At 41.0% G+C, this 12,960-nt stretch overlaps 1 long non-coding RNA gene across 1 annotated transcript; it reads left to right on the forward strand.

Annotated features, from left to right (window-relative positions):
• Positions 1-3,487: 3,487 nt before the first annotated feature.
• On the forward strand, positions 3,488-8,671 carry LOC109368200. Its single transcript, XR_002115983.2, has 2 exons — positions 3,488-8,252; positions 8,611-8,671. It is a non-coding gene; the product is annotated as an uncharacterized LOC109368200 (long non-coding RNA).
• The last annotated feature ends 4,289 nt before the right edge of the window (positions 8,672-12,960 follow it).

The following is a 12,960-nucleotide window of genomic DNA, read 5'->3' on the forward strand; positions in this document are numbered from 1 at the left end:
AAAAAAAGAATCCTTTTGCTATGTAGTATTTGATTTTATACAGTGCAAATTTTTGGATCTGTTAATTTGCCTTAGTTAATTACATAGAACTTGATGCATCATGGACTCAGTAGTGGAACAGCAGCCAGAAATGGCCACGCTCATAGAATGTTTAATTTGGAGATCTTTCTCTGTTATGTGACAAATCTGTGGAGCAAGATCCTGAAGATGTACACAGCTGTGCCTCCAGGGCTCTCAGGTCTGTAAAGCCCATGTCCACCTGTGTGCACAGATATGTGCAATATCAAGCCCAAGGACTATCCTGTTAAGTACTTTATTTGAAACAGTGATTAGTCACTTGTGTGCTGTAATCCTTGGAAGCAGTAAACTTCTTACACATGCACTTGCTGCTTAAATGTGTCTTAGCTGCAAATATTCACAGCCAGGTAATCCTTTATCTCAGGATGCTTCAGCAGCTGGTCTTTCTCCTCTCCAAGAATAGCAACAAAGACCTGTTTTTACTCCATAAAGCTTGGCTCTCTTGATTTCAGATTGTATCATTTTAGGGAGGAAAGTCATTCTCTGAATTTCAAAGTTTGAAAGTTTTAAAGGCTGATGATCTCTTGGGATACTCTGGAGAAATCATTTGAGGCTTTCAGCTATAGGGCACAATGAGTGAGAAATTTATATTTATTAAGCTTTGTTCCAGATTTTCATCAGGCTCATATTAAGTGTTTCTTAATTGGCTCTAAATTATAATAATGGCCAAGCAGAGCATGAAAACATCTGCAGCACTAAACAAAGGCACTATGACTATTATTTAGTAGTCTCTTTCGTCAAGTCATATTGCAGAACACCTTCCTATTTTGAGCCTTGGCTCACAACGGAACTACCCCTTGTCACTGGGTGGCCGTGCACCAGTCCAGCTGGGAAGTGGTCTCTGCACATTCTTCATGTCAAGCGAATGTAAGCAATAAGACAAGAACTTAAACCATTAGGATTACATCAGTCTGAATTTGCTATAGACCAAGGATCCATGCATTAATTATACTTATTACTGTGATGTATGACAGTTTACTGAGCTAACATCCCTGTGTGTGTGTTTGAGTACTAACTGCCCTTCAGTGGCCAGTGTTGGCACATACTGATTTAAGGAGGAAAACACCGTGACGGTGCTTCTCTATTGCAGATACCAGAACTGTTAGAGCTTCTTTTATTCCTTGTTGAATATAGGAAGAAATTACATTTTTGCATTTTTTTGCATCAAATAATCAATTATTTAGCCTTTTGCTAAATTCTGAGGTAGATGTAGCAGTATAATATGCCACATAAGTTGCTGCACCTGATACCATTTTGTCTTGCGGTTTTTCTTCCTATTTTTTCTTGCTGCTTTCCATTGAGTGAGACAACTCAAAAAACTGAGTAGTTTTGATGGAAGTATTTTAATGATTGCACCATTAAATCATGGCACTGTGGCAAGAGGCCATCAGAATGAATAATGCTAATGGCTGGGACAGGACAGGATATTCTAGTCTGAGACAAGATTATGGATTTTAGTTCCTTCAGTGTTTAGTCCCTGACAAGGGAAGGTTTTGTTACAGCAAGTCAGCATCCTGCTAGGTTTGTCAGCTCTTGGCTCAGCTGTGAATTGTTTCCCTAACAAAACCTTTCTACTTCTCATTGTATTTTTTTACAGTGTTTATGGTACAAATCATTCCTAAATTCTTGTGAAATTGAAATGCAGTAGCTGAATTTTCTGTGTGTTTTGTATGCACATTTATATAGTAGCTTCAGATGTATTCTTCATGTTAATATTCTTAATGTTCTTTTCTTCAAGCATTAAATTAAATTTATTCTAAAATATTCACTGTATTTTATTCTATCAGAGTAAGCTGCAGGGAAAGTTATATAACCACACACACAGAGACACAGAATGGCTGAAGGTGGAAGGGACCTTAGAGATCATCTGGTCCAAGCCCCCTTCTCAAGCAGGGACACCTAGAACACGTTGCACATGATCACATCCAGGTGGGTTTTGAATATCTCCAGAGAAGGAGACTGCTCAACCCCCCTGGCAGTGTTTTCCAGTGCTCTGTACCCTCACAGTACGGAATTTTTCCTCATATTCGTGTGGAACTTGCTGTATTTCAGTTTGTGCCTGTAGCCTCTTGCCCTGTCACTGGGCACCATTGAAGAGTCTGGTCCCATCCTCTTGACACCCTCCCTTAAGATATTTATAAGTTTAGATAAAGCCCAGCTCTCCCAGCTTTTCCTCCTGAGTGGTGCTCGTGCTCCAGTCTCCTGCTCATCTTTGTAGCTCTCTGCTGGACTCTCTCCAGTAGCTCCATGTCTCTGTACTGGAGGCCCAGCACTGGACACGGCACTCCAGGTGTCCCTCCTCCGGGGCTGAGAGAGAGGGAAGATCACCTCCCTCAACTTCTTGGCAGTGTTTTTCCTGATGCACCCCTAAAATAACAATAATGCAACTGAAGTCATTTGTAAGGGTATCTGACTGATTTCTAGGAGGGTATTTGCATTAGTCTTTTGTTTTCTACAAGTTTTCGTAGATTTACCTTTCTAAAGCAGGGCTAACACACCACCTTTGCTGGTTTAGTTCAAGAAATACAAGCAAGGAGACTGGTAAATGGTGAGGTTTTACATGGAGCTACTGCTAAGGGATGCCAAGTGCATGTTTTCTTCTTTTTCAGAGGTGTGTCAAAATGTAATTTCCACAGTAGCTGCTTTTTCTTTTCTTTTTTTTTTTTTTTTTTCTCTTTCCCAGAGGTTTCACTGTCTCTCAGAGTTGCACTTTTTGCGTTCATTTCTGTTCCAATCTCTTCAATGCCATTGTCCAAGCAGAACTTACCCAGCTTGGAGCTGGTATCGTTGTGTTCCTCAGGCACCAAACTGTGTGGAGCTGCTAGCACAGGCTCTGCAGCTGCTGTTTCCAAAAAGCTGCTGTCTCTAAAATTCTCTCAGTGCTGAATTTATTAATGTTTTCAGATGTGAACTTGATATTGTCTGTTTGCACATGGGTAGTGTGTGTGCAGCCTAACATAGAAGTGTCTCTACGCAGGATTTAGGAGGAGGCATAGAAAGCCCCTCAAACGTGTGTGTGCTTTTATTACAGAAAACCGAGATAAAGTTGTATTGTTGAGACATCTGTTAGCTGGTTCATGTTATGCTTTGTTTTCATGTTTTAAGTGCCTAATGATTTTTTTTTTGTCAAGGAGGCAATGGTTTCACTGGTATAATGCATACTTGGAATTCTGCACTTGTTACTTGCTCTGTAATAGAATATTTTTGCAGTTTCTGTTTGGAAATAAAGACTTATTAGGCATAATTGTGATTTTATTTTTCCTTTTTGAATTCCTGAGTCTTAATAATAACTTCAGTCTTTTCTGTTCCTGTATGGCAGTGCAATTAACCTTTTTTTTTTTGTTACTTCTAATGCCTGAATTTTTATTTTTATTTTTTATTTTTTCTTTAGCAAATGAAGAAAAGAAAACAAGAAAAAAATCACAATTTTTCTCTAAAATTAGCTATCAATTTGGAATAGTATCCCTAAAAGCAACTGAGCACTTTGAAATGTGATTAACTGGAAATGTTAAAACCAGTCATGTAAAAGATTTTCATAGAAAGTACTGATCACAAATACACACCTAGTAGACAAGTATCTTGTAGACCTCAAGGTTTTCCTTATAGAGTACATACACAGATATCTGAAGTGAGTGAATTTCGAATGTATGAATTTCAGAAGAAAGTCTTTTCCTTCACTGCAGTTATTTTCCCTTCAAGGCATAATAAAGCCATATAGCTTCTGTGCTACTTACTGTGACTTCTCCAAATAGAAGCTGACTGTCTCATCAACTCAAGGCAAATAGATATATACAGCTGTTTTGTGATGTGGACTATTATCCTTTAGGGCCCTCTAGGGACTGAACTGTAATTGCCAAATTTTATTATAGCCAGAAGAGAGGGTTAGAAGTGAAAGGTTTTATTTGACATCACAGACCACCAAGTGGCTGTGAACGTATAGGTGGTTGTCACCCCTCTCCTTCCTGTAGTGTGTCAGTCTTCCATAGATGAACAAAACAAAAGAGCTTTGCTGGAATTGCATATATGAATGATACAGATGCAAATATGTCCTCATAAACCAAAATATTTCTAAAGCAGAAGTGTAATTTCTGTGGTGTAAAGAAATAAAAAATTAAAATGATCTTAACTATCTCAAATATTTAGCTGATTGGCCATTACTTGCCAAAAGAGTAGTACTGGCTAGTGATGAGGGCTGCTTGGTCCAGGTACAGAATAAGTGAGCGCTACCCTAGACAAGCTGTTGCATCTTCCTCATCCTCCGCTCAGATAGGGAGCAGTCGGCAAAAAGCTGATGAGCAAGGGGAGAGCAGGAAGGAAGTGGCTGTGCCCTGAAGTCAGATGGCCAGACAGTTTGCTTCTAAATCACAGCGAGCAGAAACCATCCTCCTATGGAGAGGTCATATCGGATGAAGATAGCAGTCCTGCTATGGGAAACACATGATCGTTGGTGTTAAAAGGACTTAAGACAGAATTTTTGTAGCAAGATTGGCCAAAACCAGGCTAGGTTTTCCTCCGCCCTCAAAATACTGTCAGGTGAAAAGCATCACATGAAGATGTTGCAACATAAAGAACTTATGTTCATTTGGTTAGTCCAGGAGAAGAGAATGGCTAAAACCCAGTCCACACAGTGAAAGTCATGGCAGTGGGCTAGCATACTTAGGGTCTTGACCATACCACAGACCTCAGCTGCAAAAATACACATATGGGCTGAAGAAAACTATCAGAGATAGAGAAGAGAGCTTCCTCCTCAGGGACCGTTATTCTAGTGTCTGAATGTGCCTGGGATTTGAGATTCATATACGAGTTTTAGCTTGTATACTCTTGCGTAATGCATGAATCTGTGCCATCCTCACTCTGTGGCCAGAACCAATTCATTGCAGGAGTGGTAGACTCTTACAGACCGTGGGGACTGATAGATGGAACCATTTGGTAAATGGAGATGCCCTAATGAAAGCCTTAGCTCTCAAGTATATAAATGCAGATGAAACTCTTTTATCATGTAAGTGAAGAAAGAGAAAGCCCAGCAAGGACTGTATTTAAGCTGTTGCCTATTTTCTGCAGCACAGAAAATCAAAGCTGAATTAGTCCACAAGGTCACATCCTGCTGCTGTTACTGGAGGAAGAAATACTGGGTGTGCTGGGAAAAAAGATATAAGTATTAGAAATTGGAAAAACTTTCATCTTCTAAATTACTTTATTAGGCATTTTGGGAGACTTTAGGGGCAGAAATAATTGGACTGAATTGTAAAAGCAATGCTGCTTCTGTAACTCTAAACCTGCAAGGGCATTAGTTCTTTTGTTCAGCTTTTAATCTTCTTTGTAAGAAAGAAAATTGCTCTTTTACTATGTATGGAGTTTTACAGGAGAAAAAACACTCAGTAATAGCCCCTCAATTTGAGCTTCACCATGAACAAATAAATATACATTACGCAGAATTTGCTGTTTGCCAGGGAGGCAGCCCTGTGCTTTCTCTGCTCAGTCCCAGCCTCTGTCTGAGAACTATCATCAGCTCCTGCCTGGAAAGGTCAGCAGCTGGGTGCCTAAAGCTCCTTCCAGAAAGGCAGAAATTGCAAATGTGAATCACCTATAGGAGAGGAAGGAGTTGTAAGTATGATGCCTTGGTAAACATCCTAAAACTGGGTTATGATATAAAAGAGGAACAAAGGAGTCTCATCCTAGCTGGATTTTAAGTGAATCAATTCTAGTCTTCCAAAAACCAGGGTTGCTGGGAAAAGGTTCAGAGCTGATTGCAAAGACGACAAAAATATTCTCTGAGGCATTGGAACAGAAGTAAAAGAGACCAGATTTAATATCTTTTGGATACGTTTATGCTCCACACATTACAGAGAAATGTGATGAAGGAAGGATGAGGGATTGTTATTAAGTGACATGGATAATGACCTATAATGGGAGATTATGGTACTTTAATGTTAAACATGCTGTCGTTCATCAAATGCTTAAGTTGACTAACTTCCTTTCAAAGAGCCTAACATTGAAGTTTCAGATGACAGCTGCAAGAGGCAGATCTAGCAGCTGTGACACAGGTTGACTGGCTGTCTTTGGGCACCTCGCTTTGCTATAAAGCTGAATGAGACAGTAGAGGGAAACAGCCTGAGATTTGTCTTGCCAACTACAGTCTCCACTTCAAGGTAGGATGACTTGTGTGCTTAACTGTGTGGTCCATAATAACCAGATGCTATTTCACAGCCAGAGTAACTACTTGGTATTTAAATTTCTACATCACAAACTCCTACTCTTTAGATGAGTCCCATCGTTCCTGTCCAACAGTTCTCATCCCTATGTTGAATGGTTTTTAACAGTGCCTTAATTACAGAGCTCTGAACTCTCTTGGCCCTGCTCACTGTTCTGTAATATGGATAATAATTTCTAGGATGAAATCTCTTTTTCTGAATATATTTAACATCTTTTATAAGAGTCTAAAATAGAAACTCTGAGAACATTAACTTAGAGCACTTTTCAAGTTCATCTTACTTGCAGTGCATTAAAGTGAAGTGACAAGTGAGGTGTGACGTGAAGTAATTATACTGATTGTGTTGTATGTGCTCTGCAGGAGCTGAATGATTTGCTGAGGATATTAATTTCAAGACAGCAAGAGATCAGCTGAGATGAAAGATCACTGCAAAGTGACCTCACACCAGGGGAAAAGAAAATGAAGAGGAGGGTGTGGTTCAGAACAGGAATTCAGTGCTGTATAGTCTAGCAGTGAACCACAGCAGATGCATTTTGACAACAAATGTGATCTTCGTGTGACTATGGTCACGGTCTATGGAGAGAAGGGGAGCATAATTCACCTGGCTTATTTTAGATATCGACATTGGGATGTGGTAAATCAATAGCCTAGACTCCCAGGTTTATAAAACTTGGGCAGAATTTCTGCAGTTAGAGATGCTTCACTCCCAGGGTCCACAGGTGAAGGGTAGGTGTGTACAAACCTAAAATGAGCCACCACCTGTCTTATCTGTACGTAGTCATGAGCTTGTCTGATCACGACACCTGTGATATTAGATTTCATGACAGTGGAAATTGTAGCTAAGTAGAGACAGCATACAATGAGAACAAGTTGATCAGGACCTTTGTCAACAACAAACACAGTAAACTAAATTTCTTTGATCTTTAAAACAATTTTCAGTCATGAGAAGTTAATAAGAATTTAAAAGCTTTTCTCCATGAAATGTTCACTGCTGAAATCAGTTTTGAATTTGTGTAGTTAAACTGTTATACATCCCTGAACAGATAAATTAAGATTAGTTTAATCCTGTTGTACTTTGGCTTTAGCTTAGTTTGGCAGTCTAGCAGTGCAACTAATACTGCTTTCACTTAGAGATTGTCACTGCTTCACTTTAATAAACTAATTAGCAAGACATAAAGTGAATCTGAGGGGCTTTGAGAGCCGTGGGCTAGATCTTCCCCAGGGAACTAAAACCATTGGTAGGTGGGTGCCAGTTCTCAGTGTAACACAGCATTAATGAAGAGGTTGTCATGAAGCTTGTTTGGGTGGCATATTCCTTGAGTCTGCTTATCTATGCTCAGAGAAGGAGGAAGGCAGAAGCAAAAGCATGACCCTGTGCTAACAAGGACCTCCATCCTTGATCCATTCCACACTACTTCATCTATCATCTGTCAGAAGGAAAAAAAAGACTAACTACATTCGTTTGACTGAAGTGTTGATTTGGCCAAGAAACAATGCTCTGTCACATCCAAACAAAATGAAAACAAAAATCTGTAATCAGCATAGCCATCATAGTTACTGACTCAGACTCTACAGGGCTAAACACAGGCAGTTCCTGAGCTGGATGCTTGAGGATCCCTGGACACTTGTATTTTCAGCTGATAAGGCTCAGTCTGTACTGAAGAGAAAACTGGCCAATGGAGCCTATCCTCTGAAAAGCTAGAAGTCTGGGTGCACCTGATCCTCACCAGCTGTCAGTGAACTTTTTAGAAATAGGTCTTTTGTCTCATCCACCATGGTGATGATATACCTCCAATAAAACCAATTTGGACAAGGGGTTTAGCTTTTTGACTGGTAACATAGAAGAAAGAATCATCTTGCTCACTGATTAAGGTTCTATCCTTTTATGACATCATTAACTGCATCAGTACTCCAACCTCTGCAGTACAGGAACCATCTCCAGGCCTGCTGTTGAGAAGTGATGGTAAGCAATTTCTGGCCATCAGGAATCTCTCGCTTTCCATCCCACACACACCCTTGGAAATGAGGCATGATTTTGCTGTTCAGAGAGAAGGATGCCTTTGTAAAGATCTTCTTCCATGTAGTGATAGTAGTAAGCAGTCTCTTGATTTCTCTATGGCCAAACACTTCATCCCATGTTATTCCCTCTTTAACATGGGAAAAGTGACGTTTGGTTCTCGCCCAGTAATGCCACAGGGGTAAATACACTACATCTTGAGATTTGTTTTTGTTCTACGTGATGAAGTCTATGTATAGACTGCAGATATACAGCTTTCTTTCTCTTTTAAAACTTCAGTTCATTTACTGCTGCTGTTTCACAGCTTGATCTGTTTGGTTGGACCATAATACAAAGCACAACTGAATGGTTGAATTACAAAGACAGAAAACAAATCAGAAGAACAAGGAGAGAATTAAACACTTTTGATCAGCCTTTCTCCTGCACTTACTATTTAATTTAAACCAGAGCTGTTTCTTTTTGTAGTAGTCATTCATCTCCAAGAAGTGAAAATACACTTGCAAAACTAATAAATGTGAATCTATTTGCAAAGATATGTATTTATGCGCCTGGCACTTCAGGGTATTTAGAGGGTAATCTCAAACTGTGAGCACTGCACTCTGTAAATTTTGAAGCTATTTTTCTAAATGTCAAGTATTTATTACATGAAAAAAACATTTGGAGTGTGGAGCAGGTCCCTGGTGATATATGGTGCATTTGGGGAAGGTCTTCTTGGATGAACGGAAATAATGTTTGAGTGCTGAAAAGCAAATCCTCTGCTTGAAATTTCTTTGTGTACATGGAAAGGAAATTGAACAAAGCAAAGCATTTTGCTTTGTCTCTTGCATAAACTTAATATAAAATAGTGATTTTCCAAGCCTTTTATATGTAAGCTTATTCCAGTCTTTTCTTAGTCTGCGGCATGTCTACCTCCTCAGCTCAGATTGCTGCTGTCTCCTTCTCGTCCCCTTAATAACTCCAGAGGGCTCAGTTCAGACTGCAGGCAAATAAAGCCTGCAGGATTTATTCATGTTAGCTTTTACCCACATAATACCTCACCTTAATGGCAACATATCTCAAAGTGCAAAGTAGTGAAGTGCATCTCTCTGACTGGAGGCTGATAATGTGGAATATCAGGTGGAAGTTTTACTCACCTCCCTTGGAAGACTGACTTCATGCTCAGCCTCTAATGTTCCTCAAGAGAAAAATAACCAATATAGTTGGTTCTTTGTGTTCAGTCTAGGAGTTAGTCAAATGCTTTCTACCAATAGCACTGTAACAGTTTCCTCTCTGCTTTTATGCCTCTTTTTGTGTTCAGATATAGCCTTATATTTTCTGTCTACACTGCAACTAGTGCATATTCGGAAGCTACCATATTACTGTTGTGTACTGTTTGGGTTCAGTCTGCAGATGTCTGTGATGTTTCTGATGGAGTTCAGGAAAGCCTTTCAGTTCCTGGGCAAAGTGATGCAGACTGAGATACCGATACACTGCTTGGTGCTCTACTGAGTGCAGTGCATCTCACTATCACTGCAGTGTAGGGCAGCAGCACAGGAAGCTGTGATCACAGAATCATTAAGTTTGGAAAAGACCTCTAAGATCATCTAATTCAACCATCAACACATCACCACCATACCACTAAACCACGTCCCTCAGTGCCACATCTACCCTTTTCTTGAATGCCTTCAGGAGCGGTGACTACACAGCCTCCCTGGGCAGCTTGTTCCAGTGCCTCAACATTCTTTTGGGGAACAAATTTCTCCTTATACCCAACCTGAACCTCTTCTGGTGCAAGTTAAGGCCATTACCTCTTTTCCTCTCTCTGGTTACATGGGAGAAGAGGCAGAATCTCACCTTTCAGGTAGTTGTAGAGAGCAACAAGGTCTCCCCTGAGCCTCTTCTTCTCCTGATTGAAAAATTCCAGTTTCCTCAGCTGCTTCACATAAGACTTGCGCTCCAGACCCCTCACTATCTTTGTTGCTCTTCTCTGGACACACTCCAGGAAACCTCGATATCTTTCTTGTACTGAGGGGGCCAAAAATGTGCCACTCCATGCTAAACTTCCCATCTTTATGTGATCCACCTCACAGGGACCTTCAAAGCAATGCAACTTCCTGTAGAGACCCACCTGTGAAAGGAAAAAACAAATGTTCATACAGTCTGTGTAACTACATAGTCATGAGGGATATCACCGCCCAGTCCTTCAGGAGTTTGCCAGGTAGAGAGGCGTATCTATGGTCTTGAGCTAGGTTACACTGACTCAGTAGGTCAGTGGTGTCATCAGGTTACCCAGCTGCATTGTTGTCAGTGCTGCTTTCCTCGTGCTTACGGGACCAACCTGTGAAGGCATAACCAAGGATCTTGGCCAGCCCCCCCCTCCCCCCTCAAAGTCAGAGCTCCCACATTCCCCCAGAGAGCTGAGTGCCAGGTAGATGGGGGGCAGGAGGGTCTCTAGTGGGTAGGCCCTGCTGTGCTGGACCCTGAGACAAGGTGTGTGAAAAGAGGCCCTGCATCTTAACAGTTCATCTTATACATTTGGGGAAGAGCATTAACAAGCTTTCATCTGAAAGTCCTTTTTCATGTCTAAAAAAGGTGACACAATGTTCAAAGCAGTTGCTTCAAGTTCAATTATATACACTGGAGCTGCACTGCATGAAGGAAAATGTGGTTAGACACTTACAGATAAAAGGCAAGAAATGCTAAGAATATATCTTGCCAAGGAAAGAGAGAGATATGTAATTTATACTCTGTGTGAAAAGTGAAAGGTTAGCGGTGATGAGGACAGAGCAGTTGCTGTTACTGATATTAAATATCCAACCTGGAAGGAAAAATGCTCTGGAAGTCCACTTCAATCAAGCTGAACTTCAAAAGGAAGCTTTCATCAAACATAAGCACCATTTCTTAATTTAAAAAAAAAAAAAAAGAAAAAGAGAAAAGAAACTAAAAGGCTGAAAGTTGAGAAGCCACAAAGAGACATTTTGATACCATATTAAACACTGAACACTGCCTCTTATCTTGCAGAAAATCCTCTTAAAAACAAATAAACAAGCAAACAAAAACACAGCAAAACAATTCAATTCAAAAAAAAAATGAGATGAACTAGTAAATTTGACAAAAATCATGTTCAAATGAGAAAAACAGAAAATTCTGGAAAGTAAATGAAAAGTAAATCTCCAGATCGAATACCAGCTCAAGAGCAAGCTGCTAATGAAAAATACTTTCACACACATCCAAAACATGCCTACTTGAAACCTAGTGCAACTTCAAATGAAAAAGTGAAGAGGCAGAAGGATTACTCAACAAAAGTAAGGCCATAGGAAAACTATTGCATGATTACAGCTTGATAATAAGGTCAGGGAGCCCCATGTCACAGATGAAGAACAAACTCAAACTGAAGAGGTTTAGGGACAAATGGGTAAGAAAAATAGGGGATGACAACAATCAAATAAGTCTGAAGTGACTCAACATGAAAGTGCTAATTGCTAGTTCAGTGCTGCATTCAGTGCTGGAGCAATAGTCAATGGCCAGTAAAACTTTAGACTCCAATGACGCCCCAAGGCAATGCTGAAATTTATAGAGCAATAAATCTAACATTTTTATCTCGTAAAATCAGAAGAAACTGTAAGAGCAACTATACTGCGTAAAATTCCACATGCATTTTTTTTCCTGGGGAAGTAATGCCTCATGAATCTAGTGGAAATATCTGTAACGATTTTACAAGTTTGGTAGGAGCCATTGAGTCCCTCAAAGGCAAAGAGGCCTTACAGAGAGATCATGACAAACCAGAAGGCAGGGCAACCACCAACTATGTCTGATAAGAGCAATTGCTGAATTCTGCACTTGGATCACTGCAATCCTGGGTACATTTACATTTTAGGGGGAGAGACTGGACAGCAACCCCACAGAGAGAGGTCTGGCAGTCTGGGTGACAGCAAGGTGAATGTGAGCCAGCAGTGAGCCCTGGCAGCCTGAAGGCCCAACTGTGCCCTGGGCTGCACCAGGCTCAGCACTGCCACTGGGCAAGGGAGGGGCTGTTCCGCTCTGCTCTATGCAGCCTCAGCTCCAGCACTGGGATAAGTTTGGAGTGCCACAGTACAGAAAGGACATGAAACTATTAGAGAGTGTCCAAAGAAGGCCTATGAAAATGATGAAGGGTCTAAAAGTCAAGATGTATGAGGAGCAGCTGAGGTTCCTGGGTTTGCTCAGCCCAGAGCAGAGAAGCTGAGGGGAGGCCTCATGGCGGCTGCTGCTCCTCACAGGGAGCAGAGGGGCAGAGCTGAGCTCTGCTCTGTGTGACAGCGACGACGCTCGAGGGAACGGCATGGAGCTGTGTCAGGGGAGGGGCAGCTAGGGGTCAGGAAAAGGGTCTGCACCAGGAGTTGGGCAGGAGCATGGAACGGGCTGCTCAGGGCAGGGGGTACAGTCTCAACTGCTAGAGTTGAAGGAGTGTCTGGACAGTGCTCTCAGTCATTGGGTTTGAATTTTTGGGTGGTCCTGTGTGGAGCCAGGGGTTGAACTCGATGATCCTTGCGGGTCCAACCCAGGGATATTCTATGGTTCTGTGATTCTTTATGGGTAAGGGTGAGACAAATGGAAAATTTTGCCAGAAGTTTTTGCAGAATTCTAAGGAATAACAGGGAAAGATTCTCCCTACTTCAAGTCAGAAAGTGGGGGG

The sequence above is a fragment of the Meleagris gallopavo genome, chromosome 6 (genome assembly GCF_000146605.3).
Source record: "Meleagris gallopavo isolate NT-WF06-2002-E0010 breed Aviagen turkey brand Nicholas breeding stock chromosome 6, Turkey_5.1, whole genome shotgun sequence".
Lineage (NCBI taxonomy): Eukaryota > Metazoa > Chordata > Aves > Galliformes > Phasianidae > Meleagris > Meleagris gallopavo.